A 15949-nucleotide genomic window follows, 5' to 3' on the forward strand; every position below is an offset into this window, starting at 1 on the left:
TTATTGCACGGTTGACTCCCCCACTGACTGGCATTGTTTGGCATTATTCTATTGCAAAGGGTCTATTTGTGATTATGGCATGGGAACAACAATAAGGCCTCTTAAAGTGTCTTCAGATCAATGAAGTGAGTCTTTTATAAGCTTTCCAAACATCACAGTGGGAAAGGGCAATCTCAGAAGATTATACTTGTCAGATTAAATGAAACTGTGGTGGGGTTTCAATTGGCGAGCAGCAAGTGGCTCCAATTTCTAACAATAACGTCTCACCGCTTTGAAAGCAGAAGCCAGAGGACTGTGGATGCACCTCACAGGTTTTCTGTACAGGTTGATTTATAATGGGAGACTGGGTTCAAATAAGTACTCTGTTGGATGGAAGGTTATTGTCTTGGCCAACACGTGAACACAGCAGCCTCCCCACAGGACCTCACCTGCCGCACCCCCTCTCTGCTGATGTCAGATTGGTATCGGGGATCGAGCAGGCTGAAAGGTCAAGTAGTAAATGCAAATAAGGGTTTAATTTAACTTGTTGATGGGCGGAGGCTGCTGCAGCAGGACTGCACTGAGAGCATCAGCTAAACTGTCATCCAGTGTAACCTCACTGTACGGCCACTGCATTAATACATTTCCATCAATAACCTGATGTCATAAAGGCAGACAGGTCAGGACCCATGTAAACATTAGAGGCTGATTCTATGCAGTTTTGTCCTTTGTTGATCTAAGCAGAAAAACAATATAACTACTAATGATATGGAAGCTATTGTGTATTTCTCAAATAAACAAACACTTGAGAGGCTGAGGTTTTTATATACATGCTGATTTTTTTCAGTTTGTTGTATACAATTGTGCTTTTTCTCTTTCTCGATCTGTGGTTAAGCTGCACATTCATCCAGCTTGTTGTGTTCTGTGGAGGTGGAAGCTGTGCTTGTATTTTCAGTCGAATGTCAAAAACATTCTGAACAAAAAAAGAAAACTTCTGCCTCTGGCTGTAATGCACATGCACTCTTCTATCTTAATTTCTCTGTCTTTAGCTCCAACAATTCTCTGTGGAGTATCAAAATAACATTACTGAAATATTCACTCATGTAAGGACTCTTAAGATTAGGTTTACATTTTCCTCTCTGGCTGTTAGTAGTTAGTTGCAGACATGGCAACATGGACAGCATCTGTTTCCTGCAGTCTGCTTTTTCCTCCGTGTTAAATTCCACTCATCTCACTCTGAGCAGGATAATCAAATGTGATCCTTACAATAATCAATGCGATCAATCAATGAGTCTGCACTTAACCAAGCTGTGTGGAGGCGGTATCTACCTCATCTCATGGGCTGTGTCGCTGCAGCCTTTAACCTTTTAGAACAAAGCCAGAACAGTTTAGTGGCGATGGACGAGCAATCAATGGTCACTTCCTGTTTGCAAGGTTAAAATCTGTGAGAGAAGCAGTAAATAGTGTTTACCCCGGCCTTTGAACCTGGCACATTGCAGCGCCGTATAGAGCAGGCCTGTGTTCGAGCACAGTTTTGTTTTGTCTAGTGGTAACAAAGATCCACTTGAGCAAAGAGAGAGCTCTGCTGGTCCTTGCCAGTCAGAGCATCTCTTGACAAATGAAGGTTTCATTTAAAGTGAAGGTCGCGAGCTGCTTTTGTTTTGAAATCGCTGGAGTGAATCCCCCCTCTCTGAGTTGTATTTCACTTTGCTGCTAATTTAAAGTTTTTGGCTGACACATCCTTGTGTGGAGTCCATAAACAGTCATTCACCAACATGAGCTGTCTGCACTTTTAACCACTTCTGCTTTGTTGGAAAGTCACAGTTCTGCTCTAGTTTAACAGACACCGAACCAATAGAATCAAATACAAGAGAGGTTTTTGTTTGTTTGTTTGTTTTCTCCCTCAACCCGTGGGCCTAAAAGCGTTAGTATGCTTCAGCTGAAGTGCCTTTTGAATGGTCGTATGAAACACTACCTCTCCACTAACTATCTGAAACCAACAATCCAATAAGCATACCTACTTCACCCAGCAATTTACCATGTGTGTGTGTGGAGGTGATAAAGGAGGCAGGATTTGAACTTATCTCTAAAGCTGTCTGTTTTCATTCCTTACACAACTAATTCTATCACTTTTTGCATATACAATGGAATTCAACCCAGTGAATGCCTTCAAGGGGAGATTGTCAGTCAGTGTGCTCCGTTATATATTATATATATATATTTAAATGATAACTTTGTGAGATGGCAGGGTTTTCACCTCTCCATTGACAGGCTATCTGCAGGTCTTGATAAGTCTTAAAAAGCAGTGAATTCAGTTTCCTGACAGGTATTAGAAAGCCTAACATCTAATTTACCTAAGCCTGCAATATTTTCTCTTGCTTGCTGCAGGTGATAAGATGTCTTTGTATGTGATTGCGGGCTATCAGGAGATGTTACGCACTTATAAACTAAAAGTGTTTTTTTTTTTGTGACAGTGGATAGAAGTCAGCACCACCACACCTGTAGCAAGCACTCATCACTGCTAGATGCAGTAGCTAGGAAGCTCATCATCTCATAACGGGCCATTTGGGGCAATTTTAGCAAAAACTTTAATGAATGAATCCATTTTCATTGGATAATCAATCTGTCCATTTTAGCCCCTTATCTGGGTCCAGGTTGTGTTCATGTAATGGATTATGTCATTAGGAATGATTATCATATACTGCTGGTAGGATTGAAAAAAAGTGATATAATGATGAATATTTCTGGGCTTTGTCTTAGCTGGTTTTCTATTATACTGTCATACTTTTGGCCATGAAACAGGTATTAAATTGCACTCCGTGTGGTATTAAAAAGGTCTTTTAAAAGTCTTAAATTGAACTTGGCGAACCCTGCAGAAACTCTGCTTTGAGAGAGGCAATGTAGAACATCTATGAACCCAACCATGTTGATCCATCAGTCTGTCCCGCACTTTGGTTCAGTACCTCAACAACAACCTGACAAAATTGCCATTAAATTGCTTACTGATTCTGTTGCTCCCTCGTGGATCATTCATAATGATTTTGTTGATCACATGACCTTTCCTCTCACGCCACTGTCAAGGCAAATTGTCCCCTCAACAAACACACAGCGATAATCCACGACTACTGGCCAGATGCCCATGAAATTTGCTGTTGGTTCCCTGTGGAAGAATCCTCATGTATTTGGTAGCTTTTGTAATGCTTTTAATAGTCTAATCTCCTGAAGTAATAAACCATTTTCATTTTAAGGACCCCATGGCCTTTCTTTGAGCACTTGCCAAACCTAGTAAGGCTCCAAGAGTAGGAAAATAAACAGTGTGTTGTTTGTTACGTTCAACATCGCTGTATTGTGGATTTAAATTAACCTTGACAGCTCAAGGGGCCACTTACTTTGCTTTCAACTACTTGTTCAACATAAAAAGGCCTTCCAGTGGTTTATGCAGATTGGAGGATGATGTTTGAGGTTGACCACTGAAGACAAAGTATCAAGGTGAAAGTGCTTGAAAAGGAAAATGTTGTTCCAAAGGGAGCTATGCAGGCGCAGCTACCTTCTGTGAACAGCCAATACATTTTTCATTCTCTGCTCCTCTTGCATGGTAAATCTCCTTTGCTCACTTCTGCTTTGACCATTTACCCCCCGCTTCTCTCCTTTACTCTCTCTGCACTTTCTGTTTCTTGGAGGTGTTTTCACACAACACACTATCTCTTTGAACAGTGGTGTTTGATGTTAGAAATGAGCCAGGGTGTGTGGACTGTTAGGCTTTCTCCTCGCACAAATCCTTTAGTCTTTTGTATATTCAGTGAGCGATTGCATACTCTTAACCATGCATGACTTTGATAAAGCTAAACTCTGTGTAGATGAATAGACCCTCCCTCCACACACTGACAGCACACTTCATAAGGGGGCTTTTATGCACTGCAATGCCTTTACTCCAATGTGGGGGCTTGGATTTTGGCACAATAGTGTTTTGATGCCGCATAAAATTAGAACTAGGTTCAAAAGGCAGAATCTTCTATGGCCATTTTTCACGTCCGCCTTCATGAAATAGGTCATTTTTCAATTTTCCCCCCGTTTTTTGAGAAAGAGGGGAAGTGAGAAAGTAAAAAAAGAAGCAAGAGAATAGGGCAGTGTGAGAAAGAAAGGCAGGGAAATTGAGGAAAAAGATGAAGAGAATGACAAAGAACGGAAAAGTGCAGGATATATAGTAAATTGAGCGTGTGTGTGTGTGTGCGTGTGTGTTTGTCTCCTCGACCACACCGTGTTCATCTGTGAGTTTCAGTTTCACCGCTCCCTCTTGGTAAATATGTTGACATCTGCTTTTACATTTCGGAAACATTTCTGTTTCGCTGCTTCGACTGAAGTGCAAAAGACAGACTAAACTTTCAAAGTTCTGCCCAAAACTATTTCTCTGGACGTAAGCACTCTGCCACACATGCTTACTCTCCACTCGTATCCGTGGGAGTGCAGGCTTTGTAGCCGTCTCTGGTGGCTCAAAGTGGGCTGCATAGCATACTAAGTACTTTGTGTCGGTGGTATGTTATGTAAAAGTATTTCTCTGGCTAATTTCAGTTAAAAGGGGCAATGCTGTCACACAGCTGTGGGCTGTGGTAGCCACGTGCTTTTAGCCGACGTGACACAAACCAGCCGAAAATATCAAGCTTACACTGATCATAAATTAGTGTTCAATCATTTGCCATTGTTGGAAAATTATATGTAATTAGCCAATTTGTGGTTAAATCGTCCTGTCATTATGTTTTCTTTATTAATCGGCTGTTTATGCGATAAAATGTCAGAAAACATTAAAAACATTAAAAGCAGCAAAACCTCACATTTAAGAAGCTGAAACCAGAGACTGAAAATGATCAACAACATAGTTGAAGATTCATTTTCTGTCAATCAACTAATTGTTTTAGCTCCTGTTAAATAATTACTGTACGTTTGGCTAATAACCAGGTAGAGTAAGAAATTAGTTGCCAGCCAAGTTGAGCAGATTGTGAGTGTCACTTGTTTGTCTTCTGGCAACTGAGGACCAAATGAGAGCCGACACAGGCCCATAGTAGTTTTGGCTCTGTTTTGTGGATGTGAACTTGTGCTAATTATTAGTCAATTACCAGAACATTTGCAAAATAAATATCACACAAGAACATCAAGAATATTGAAGGATTCTGCATATCTGATGATGTCTTTTTACTTCCATTGCCAAAAGTAAATACAGTATCTGTGCATGCCAACTGCTGTACAGGTCGAACTGTCACTGTAACTGTGTATTGGACGATATGTTAAAATTTTCTAACCGACCATCGTCAGCCAAACAACTGGTAGTTACTGATATATTCTCTGCATGCCACAAGCTCTCTTAGCTTATAATAAACACAATAAATGAAATATTCTAACACCTAACACCTTTCTTATTAAACAGAAAAATACAATTATACACCTTCTGAATTCAAGTTTCTCTTTTACCAAACTAATACTAGTTGAATTGTTAACTCAACAGAAACAAAATCACCAAAAAACTCACCAAGACCTTCTTTATTAGTCTTTCAACTGTTATAACAATCATCATCTCTGCTGTCTAACCGAGTTCGATGTGAAAGTATTCTGGCTCTACACGCTGTAGCTGCCTCTCTGATTCCCCCCCTCTCCTCTATCCGCCTACCCGGCGTGTCTTCATCGTGCCCAGAATCCGTCCTGGTTGGAGCTGCTGTAAATCACATTGGTACTGTATTCCCTGTCATCAAACTGGTTGAAATAAACCCCATATTCACCAAAAACAACTGACGATCAAGTCAATAGCCAATATATATGACCCAACCTGGCTGTGTATGCAACGGTGCATGGGAGTGAAAAGGTATGATATACATATATACCTAATATAGGTAATGCTGGGCTGAACCTATGAAGGATATGGTAACCAGGCGAGCCATTGTGGCTGTCTGCAAAAGAATATCTGGCACTTGATAGATTGATAGGTGCTTAATCCATCTGAGGATGAAATGCACTTGTCACCGCTGTACTTACCCTCTGCACAACCTGTTATAGCATAAGAGCACATAACATATCATTCATAAGAACACTGTGTCCTCCTCCTCTTCGTCTTCCTGTGTGCGTCTCTGTAGGACTGTGTTTCAGAAAGGCAGGCGTTTATTTTGTGTTAGTGAGCAGGCAGAAAAGAGAGGAGTTCAAGGACTCGACAAGGACTCAGGTCCCCGGGGGCCCCCCCACAGAGACAATGATGACTCTCCTCCCACCCCCACACACACACACAACCACCCACCCACCTACCTTCTTTCCTGTCCTCCATTTTGACACTGAGCAACGAGGCCCGCTCTGACCTTGCGGCGACTTGCAAATGTGCACCTAGCCGCTCCTCTCACAGCTACAGGAGGAGGAACGCCTGCAGCTGACGGACCAACACCGGGACATGCACGGACACACACAGACACAGCTTCACGTGCACATCCAGTCATGCGCTAACACACACACACACACACACACACACACACACAAAGAGTACATCTGCAGAGGGACGCTGTTTCTAGGTCCCCTATCTCCCTACGGGAGCTCCCTATCATCACAAGGTCCAGCAGTCAACATAACCCCTAGACAGCTCTGCCATTCAGTGCTCCCTCCTCTCTTCCTTTCCCTCCCCACCCATCACACCTTCGGCATAATAAGTGTCTGCAGCAGTCACATCGTGGCACTGTGTGACCCTCTCAGTCATGAGCGGCGTAACCCCCCACCCCTGCTTCTGGGCAAGACCAATTTACAATCTGCCCGCCTTCGACGCTGTCTCCCAGCCGTCTGTGACGCCGCACCGCCGTTCGCTCTGTTGTTTATTTATGACCCCTGGCCCTCCAATGAAGGGCATTATGAAAGAGATTACACAGCCAAACGGCTTGGCTCAGACCCCACTCTCATTACTCACAGCTTGTCGAGGAAGATAGGGGAGGACTCAGACAGGGAGCGAGAGACATGTAGGACTGTTTGATCACTCTGTAAACTGAACGTATATGCTCTTGCCGGGCAAAGAGGTTCGTCTTTCAAGGGACACCTGAAAATGCGCAGTGCTGTGGGGGCTCCTGTCGCAAAGGCGGCTGTAATTGAAGTGGAAATGACAAAAGGGACTCTGGAGCACCAGCTGCCAGGAAGGACTGCGAGCCCAGAGAGAAGTTAGATGAGCCAGTCTGTAGAGGAGGAGGAAGGACGGTGATGCAGAGTTTTTCTCACCTTGCCTTGCTCATTCACGCTGGCATAACACAGCAAAGCGATGACATGGACGGCAGCAAACCCGAGAGAGAGGAGATCCTCGTATTGTCTTGGTAATGGATCGAAATATGCAGATTTAAGTTGTAACCTTAACTTAAGGACGACACAGTGTTCTTGTTTGAGGAAATTATGTAACTTTGGTCTTTTCAATCCTATTTAAAAACCCACTGGCTGAGTGAAAAGTACACGGTGCTCAGGGCTGGAAACAAGGCTGCCTCTGTGAAAAGTTGACATTTTAGAAATACATGGTTTCCACCTGACAGGGCGCACAAAAGAGAACGGCCTTGTACACGTTGGCAGATTTTCCTTTAGGAGCCTTTTCAGTCTAACAGATTCTATGTGTGCACACACACACACACACAATATGAAAAAGCAATACACTCATCAGCATAGTGTTAAATTGTCAGTGTTGGTAATTCAGTCAGGTGTGAGCTGACATTTGCTTCCACTTTCATCCTCACAGACAACATATTTCCATAAAAAGTAGTGTGCAGCTAGCTGACAATTAGTTTTGTGTTATATTGGAAAGCAGCAGGTGGACACATTCTTGTCACTGTGAAACAACAAACAATGTCAAAACGTATATATAATGCTATATGATGCCTTACAGACTTCATCCTTTATATTACTGTGTTTTCTGGCATTCAGCTTTGATATAAGTCCACCAGGAGAAAGAGTGAAATTGTACATCCAGAGATTAGAGAGATCAGAGAGACTCTGAATTGTTAAAGGTAGTGTATTTCAGCGTGTGTGTGTGTGTGTGTGTGTGTGTGTGTGTGTGTGTGTGTGTGTGTGTGTGTGGGGGTGGTTGTGATGTGTGCTGGCAGCATGGTTTGCAGTAGGTGGGTGTGTGCAGGACACTAGCAGTCAATTTTAGGGATATGACTACCTTTTTTAATGCTGCTCGCTGTAATGCATGTCTCCTACCCTGTGGCTGGCGGATGCTTCAGTGATCTAGCTTCCTTGTTGCTGGCGGTGGGTTACCATGGGACCCTCCGCTGGCGGCAAACTCAAGGACAGAGCTCCATGTCAAAAGCATACAGGAGAGGTTTTAAGGATCCCTTACCTCTCTCCACTCTTTCTTCTCTTCTTGATTTTTCCGTCTGACTCACACACTCTTGATCCATCTCCCTCAGAGTTAATTTCAAAGCGCGTTGCTGATGTGGTTCAACAATAGCCGATGTTGCCAGAGAGTCAAGACAAGTCTCTCCCTCTCACTTTTCTTTGCGTGATCGATGCATGCGCTTTCAGCCACCTCCATCTACCGCCCGCTGTACATCTCAATAGAACAAAATGGGTCTATTTCACATCTCATCTGTACCTCTAAATATCCATCTTCATGTTGATAATATTGTTTAGCTGTTGCAAATGAGGAAGATTAACAGTCAACGTGTTTTTCTGAATGGTGTAAAAAGACTTTTTGGAGGCATTTTGAAAAATCACATAGAGAAGGAAGTCATTCTGGGTTTTGTGTTGCTGACGAACATCAATGTAAGTATCTTGGTTTCTTTCTAGATGAAACTAATATTCATACTGTGTGGCCTTGGGTACAGTGGCCCTGAGAGCTTAATGTGCAGCATTCAGAAAACAAACGCTGAAAAGTGATAAATAACAAGCAAATACAGAAAACACATCCAGTAAAGAAGTGTTTGTTTATATCTGTATATTATATTTGTACTTGTGAGGCTGTGTGTGCATATATTCATTCCATTCCCCTGAACATCTCCTCTTATACGAAGGCTGCTCATATTTATTAGAGCTGGGTATTGTTAAGAACCTCACGATTCGATTCGATTTTGATTCTTTAGGTCATAATTTGATTCAATATCGATTCGATTTGATATTGATTGAAATGCTTCGATATCGATTCAGTAATAATTAGAATTACACAAATAATTAATTAGATTACCTGTTGATAATTTTAAAAGCTTCGGGACGGCGACTTCCGTCATGTGTTTGCGTGTTGGTATGGTGTATTGTGGTTCGAGTGTGTATACCATCTTCTTAAAACCCCCGTTTTCCACGACACTGTACGGTCATAGGTCCTTACATATGAAGACGGCCACAGACTCCGTCTTCTGTGCGTGGGCAGAGTTTGGCTGCAGTTTGCAAAGGAAGGATCTGTCGAGTTGCGTCTGTTTTGAATCCACAGGTTTAGCCGCTGGTTGCTGCAGAGCACCTGCATGGTGTCGGCTTAAGTGGTCGTGCAAATTTATTGTGTTAATGCAGCATTTTAGTACTGCCTGGCAGTAAACACTCCCTTACTTTTGTCTATTTCCTGTGTTCCGGGTTTACACTGGAATCCAAAATGACTCCAAACATCTGCTTTTAAAGTTGAAGACGCTGGTTTAACACTGTTGCTACCTGCTTCGGTTGCCATGTTGTTGTTGTGTGGTCGAGTGCGGCCTCCGTCCATACAACGCAAATTGGTGTTGCTCACCGCGCCCCCACTGGCCAGGGCTTGAATCGATTCAGTGGATTTAATGAATCAATATTGAATTGGGAAAAAACATATTGCAGTGCATTGAAGAATCTATATTTTTACCCACCCCTAATATTTATATTAGGCCAATAATAATATATTGTGCTGTTAGATGCTGTACATATCAGAATGATTTGTTTGTTTGTTTGATGAATGGGTTGTGTAAACAGCAGACATGAAGATAAACCTATACAATCATTCTTTCTCTGTATATATTTCCTCACTCACTCTCCTCCATCCTGCTGTTAACTAGATGAAGCGACTGTAATGACAATATTTCATGATAAAATAAATGGGCTCTAAACAAGCGCACGCTTCGTTCCAGGGTGACTTAATGCCATGCCGGAATCTCATAAAACTTATGAAATCTACACGGCAGACAGGGAAAATGAAGAGTTGGTAAACTGTGGCTGCACATGTGTGATACGTATCTGGACAACAGCGTCTGGGAGGGATGCTGATACTGCCAGCATTGGCTGAACGTGAAATGTTTGCAGTGGACCTGTGTGGTGTTGTGATAGCAATCAGCAGACACAGACAAGTCTGGGCAGGAGGGTGATAAAAAAAAAGAAAAAGTTAACCTCTGATGCTCTAAATGTTTTCATGATGGGGCTTGAAAGTACAATTAGTAGAAATCAGCTTATTTTAAAGCTATAAACTCATCAAATTCTTGCTAAGAAAATCCATTAACTACTTAAGCATAATTAACACCCACTCAATTATTATTCCTCCATAACGGAACACAAAGAATCGTCTAAGACGTCTTTGAACAACAGCCCACAGCAGTGTAAACATGGGTTTAAATCTGCGTCATGAACAAATCTGCCGAAAGGCTTTTAGTTAAGATATTTGGACAAAAATAAATTCAACCTAGTGATCATATTAGATTCTTCTGATGTAAGTGGTTAAAAGGAATCTTTAAATATCAGCCCATTTAAAATGTAATTAAAAATTGAATATGGAAATGCTAAAAGATATTCAGTAATAGTTCATGCGTTGTATCACTCCAACTCTGAGGCCTTCATCTAAGAAGGTTATTGTGCATGAAATGAGAGGAGGGAGTAAAACAAGCCTGGTTGAATAGAACAGAAAATGATCTGCCATACAGTGTAAAGACCTGCCTTCCTACGCCCGTGTAATTTAACGCTGGCTGTGCAGGGCACACTTTGTGCTCGTGTTAACGTATAGTGCTTTACGTGTAGGGTCATGAGAGACGCTCTGATGAGGATGTGAAAAGTAATTAATTTTTTCGTGGTAGCTGTCAGAGGAAGACAAAAAAAACACCGTCTTTGATGTTGATGTGTACGTGATTGCATGACTTCTCTTTCACCTCTTTGTGTTAGATGATAAACTCCCACATACATATTAGTTCATAAAGTGGATCCACTCAGGTGTTTTCACTCGTGTTGTCTGATTAGTCCTCTCCTCCGTACTGTGTGGGCATGTTCAGGATCTGCCTTTTTCACAGCCGATATTTTGACTTGTCATAGTTGGAAAAGCACAGTTGTTAATAATAACATTAACAATGGCTCTGTTGTATGCATTTGTCCCAGTAAGCAAGGGGTTCTCAACCTGGGGTCTGAGGCCTTGAGGGGGAATGTTGTAATTTCACTATTATTTCATTGGCTAAAAGTTAGCCCAATGAGAGAATTTGTAAGAATTATTATTCTGTTCACAGGTTACACACTCTTTACTGTAAATCTGCTACTAGGGTTGCGATATGTTAAAATGTTCCACCTCACTCTCTCACTTTACCCCTCTCCTGTCTCCCGCTGTGTCTTCACATAGATCACGTACATAATGCATTCCCTGTCATCAAACTGGACGAAATAAACCCTTAATTCAGTTAGATGTGAAAATATTCTGCCTCTACAGCTGTTCAGTGCACAGATACAGCTGTTTTAAATGAACAAATTTGCTAAATTAGCTTAATAAAATAACGGGGAAAAAAAACCAGTGATCAACCATAAATAAGAGACAAAGTAAACTTGTGCTGTAACTTACAAACCATGGGCAGAGTGTGTTTTGTTAGCAGTGATACTGAAGATGAGGGACCATACCAGCATGGAACCGCACTCCAGTGACATTTGCAAGTCTGACTACATGCTGTTTAATGTGCTGCAGCTGAGCAGCTAATTCGCTGTCGAGCCTGCAAACTGACGTTAGCAGTGAACTTTTAACTGTTCAGCTAACTGGTAGCTTATTCAGCTAAGGTGCAGGACAAGATGTGTGCTCTGTGGGTTGTTGCTCAGTCTGTGGCTCTTGTGTTGTGTAGCAGGCTGCTGTCTGCCTGCTAGTCAACTTTCGCTTTCTCATGAAACCAAAAAATATCAAAACTCCTGTTTGGTTTCTGGTTGTTTCTCAAAAGAAAACACAGTAAATGTGTTATATGGAGACACTGCTTTAGCATGACTAGATGAGCAACATTTAAAGAGCACAGAAATGTGAAATAACTTCAACTGTAGCTTCGACAGAAAAGTTGTTTACACGCTCAGAGTAAGAAACAGATTGACAAAAAATAAATAAATAAATCAGGGCCTTTAGAACTGTTATTGCCGTCTTTGTTTTCACATTTAACAGAGCGGTCGGGCATGAATTATCTTCTGGAGGAAATTGGTTTTGAAACTTCAAAAGCTGGCAGGTCAGAGGATGGAAAACGGACACTGATGTTCGGGGTGGGAGAAGAAAAGGAGGGGATGCATGAGGAGCTTTTAACAGTGGAGACAGCTGCTGGTGAGAAATCTAAAAGTAATGCTCAAAAAATCCATCTCTGACCCAGGTTAGTGCTAAAAATGCTAGACCTATTGGTTGAACTGCAGATTTGACATTATGGAAGGGGAGAATTATGTGCATGCCACTGAAATGTGAATATCCACATGCAAAATAAACTGACATAGTTTTGGCACACAAAGCGACAAAACAGCTCCATGTAGAGACAATGGGCGAACAGGACCTTTTTAAATAAGATTATCAGCGTGTGGGAGTTATTGTCTTCAACACATACCTGCAGAGGAAATTTAATTCTCTACGTCAAGTGGTGGATAAAGACATTCGCTTAATATATGGAGTTAGCGTAGGAGGGATTAGTGTGTTCTACATGACTACTGTATCACTGGGCACCATGGCAAAGATAATTAAGAGTCATTAAGACGTTTTTCCACAAGAGCTTTGTTCATTTTCCGTTCCATTTCACCCAAAGCGCAGGGTCGCCATTGTCATTCAAGTGCTGTAATGACACACTGTAGGTCACGCTCACTAGCTTTAAATATTTAACTAATTTATAAGTTAGAAGGAACAATGTTAAATCCATCAGTGGTACAAATTGTTCTGAGCTGAAACAGAACAGAAGACTGTTCAGTAGTGGCCCACTAATTGGTGAGCCACATTGTCACGTACACTGATGCTTTGTTAGGAACAGTTGGACACGTAACAGCGAGTGCAACTACACCCACGCGCACACACCTACGCGCCACCTCTTTGTTGTGCTATTTGCACTCCCAGGCTGTGTATTTGCAAGTTGGCTGTAAAAATATACCAGGAGCCTCATTCCTCTGCCTCTCATTTACACGTGTACAAGCGCAGACAATGCACTCAGAAAGCAGCTCTGCCCACGTGCCCAAAGTGCAAAAGAGGACGCGTCCAAATGGCCTTTTGGTCCGGGTGAGACAGTGTATCAGAAGACGAGTTCAAGAGTGCAGCCGTCACTGTAACCCTGGCGCCGCGTCTCAACGGGAGGCTCGCTCTTCTGCTCGATTTTGTTTTCCTTCTTTATGCGCGGGTAAACAGACAGCAGTGACATCCATGCGGGGAGTAAGCAGGCTCCTGCGCTGCAACAGGAGATCATAAAACCCTACGATGGGTGTCACAGGGGACTTTTAGGTTTGCAAAATACATTTTTTATTGGCTGAGGTCACACACTCGTGTATTTCTAGTTCCCTCTGCTCTCAGTCCCTTGTGAAATCAGCAGGAAGAAATCCTGTTCTTGATGTTTCTCCATAGCTTGTTCCACCAGTGAGATATTTACGTCTACGAAACATGCTCTTTTGTCTTTTTTTTCTCTGTCATTTACTGCCTTTTTCTCCTTTCTCTCCATCGTTTCCTTTGTGATCCACTTCATAGTTCAACATATAATTTCCGTTTTGCAAATGATACATCGCCCGTGCATCAGCGAATGTTGTCGTCTCTCTGGCAAAGTTGGAACTACTGCTCCATTGTCATATAGAATGAAGACAATCTGCTACCGTTGTATTGTAATTGTAGCCCATTGTGCATGTTCTTAGTACATCCCTGCTGTTTAAAAGCAAATAGTTGCAGAGGAACGGCTACAATTCACTCTAATTTTGTGCTTTTGCTGCATGAAAGTGGAAATCATCATTATGGGTACGTGTCATGTTTGTTTTAAAGCTCAACAATAAAGTTTCTCATTTAAATAACAGCCAAAAACCTTCGACACAAAGAAACGTCTAAATCACTAGAATACAAATTCACACGGCTGAATGCTCGCTGAAAATTGAAAACAAAAAATAATATTCATCATGTCACATCCTCTTTTTTCTTCCCTTCTATTCCTTTCTCTTTCTCTGACACACACACACACACACACACACACACACACACACACACACACACACATTGTCACGGCGATGTGCATGTGTTGCAGGTTCTGTCACCCCAATATGGCGCCGCCGTACTGCTCAGCCTCTCTCATATTCTCTTTGATGTCTCCAATATGACGAGGTTAGTCCAAACCCACGACGCAGCCACATGTTCAAAGAGCAGTCAAACATCCTGTGCAACACCTCAACAGCTAATGAGCCAAACACACTCCAAACATCCCTCCAGTCTACTAATGTGCACGGGTTTGGGGGGGGGATCTAATTTGTGGTCAGGTTTGCAATAAGTTTTATATTTGTATTCACTTTAATTTATCATCATTATTATATATATTAATATGTTGATATATATATTATCTTGTTTCTCTAATGAAATCCACCACAAGGACAAAATTGTGTCATGTTGATCTCATTTCATACAAATCTATTTGGCATCTTTGAAGGCCCAGCTAGTAATTGTAATGGAATAACAAAAGATATCTGTCCACATGAATTAACAGTACAATACAAACAATAGTTACACGTATTTGATTATAAAGGGAAAATATGCTTTGTGTATGTCTGAATTAACCAGATTTTAAAAGTATATTCATGTCTCACTCTTGTTTTTACCAAATTACTGATGTAAACAAACCTTTAACAGCATCACAGCATTAAAGACCCTGAAAACTAAATAAATAACCTACAGTTTTGTAACATAAATAAATAAATATTCATGACTAAATAATCAACAGCCATATTTAATAAATGTAAGAAGACAGTTCTCACTCAGTACAGCTAATGTCCTATTTAAATATTGCTGAATCCGGATTGGTGTATGAGACATCACATGTTTCCAGTGAGAAGAGCCCTAACTAAAACTCTGTCAAAAGATTGTGTGTTCATGTAGAACTCCAGCAGCTCCAGTCTCTTTGCCTGTCTGTTGCACAGTAGTCTGTTGATAGGCTACTGTGCTGTGGGTGGGACATTGAGCCATTGAGTCTACAGATGGGTGACTACACACAGAGATAGTCTGCTTCGTCAGAGCCAAAGTAGTGCATTTTTAAATTAAGTTAACCCTAACCCCCTTTTTTTGCTGATCTAAAACTGTGATATGATCCGAACCATGATTTCTGTCATTCATTGCACCCCAACTTGCCACGTAATGACTGAATGACATTCCAGTTTATTAGACGACAACTGGGCTAATGAACTGTGCGATAAAAGCCTTGTGAAAACGGTTTCATCTTTTCTCAGAATTAAACACTTATGTTGGATATAAAGTTTTAGCTGGGGCTGCACAATTAATTGAAATATTATCGCAAACAGCGTTATAGTGTTCAGACTGTAGTTCTGAAGAGATGTCTTGGTCTACAGATCTTATTCTTGTTTGTTTGGTACAGACGTCAACAAAGCTTCATGATTTTATTTTAAGTTTTTTCAGTGAAATTAATATTACTATTTATATTCTTTATAATAATAATGCTAATATTCTTGTGAATGCTTTATTTTTTTCTACACTTATATTCAGCCTCAGTGAATAGAGCATCGAATGAAAAATAAACCCCATCCAACATCTGAAACAAAAACACTTTGATGATACCTGGCTGGGTTTGAGGTGCTGTTT

At 41.4% G+C, this 15949-nt stretch overlaps 1 protein-coding gene across 6 annotated transcripts in view; it reads left to right on the forward strand.

Moving 5' to 3' along the window:
- Positions 1-15949, forward strand: part of LOC127378846 (beta-1,3-galactosyltransferase 1-like) — a 101986-nt gene that overhangs the window by 50853 nt on the left and 35184 nt on the right. Inside the window, exon 1 of one of the 6 annotated variants that reach the window (XM_051428136.1) lies at positions 14417-14467. The exons of the other annotated variants lie outside the window; for them this stretch is intronic. The gene's annotated coding sequence lies outside the window, so the exon portion shown is untranslated. Of the gene's footprint in view, positions 1-14416; positions 14468-15949 lie in introns of those variants that run through there. 6 annotated transcript variants of the gene reach the window in all.

The sequence above is a fragment of the Dicentrarchus labrax genome, unplaced genomic scaffold, assembly GCF_905237075.1.
Source record: "Dicentrarchus labrax unplaced genomic scaffold, dlabrax2021, whole genome shotgun sequence".
NCBI lineage: Eukaryota > Metazoa > Chordata > Actinopteri > Moronidae > Dicentrarchus > Dicentrarchus labrax.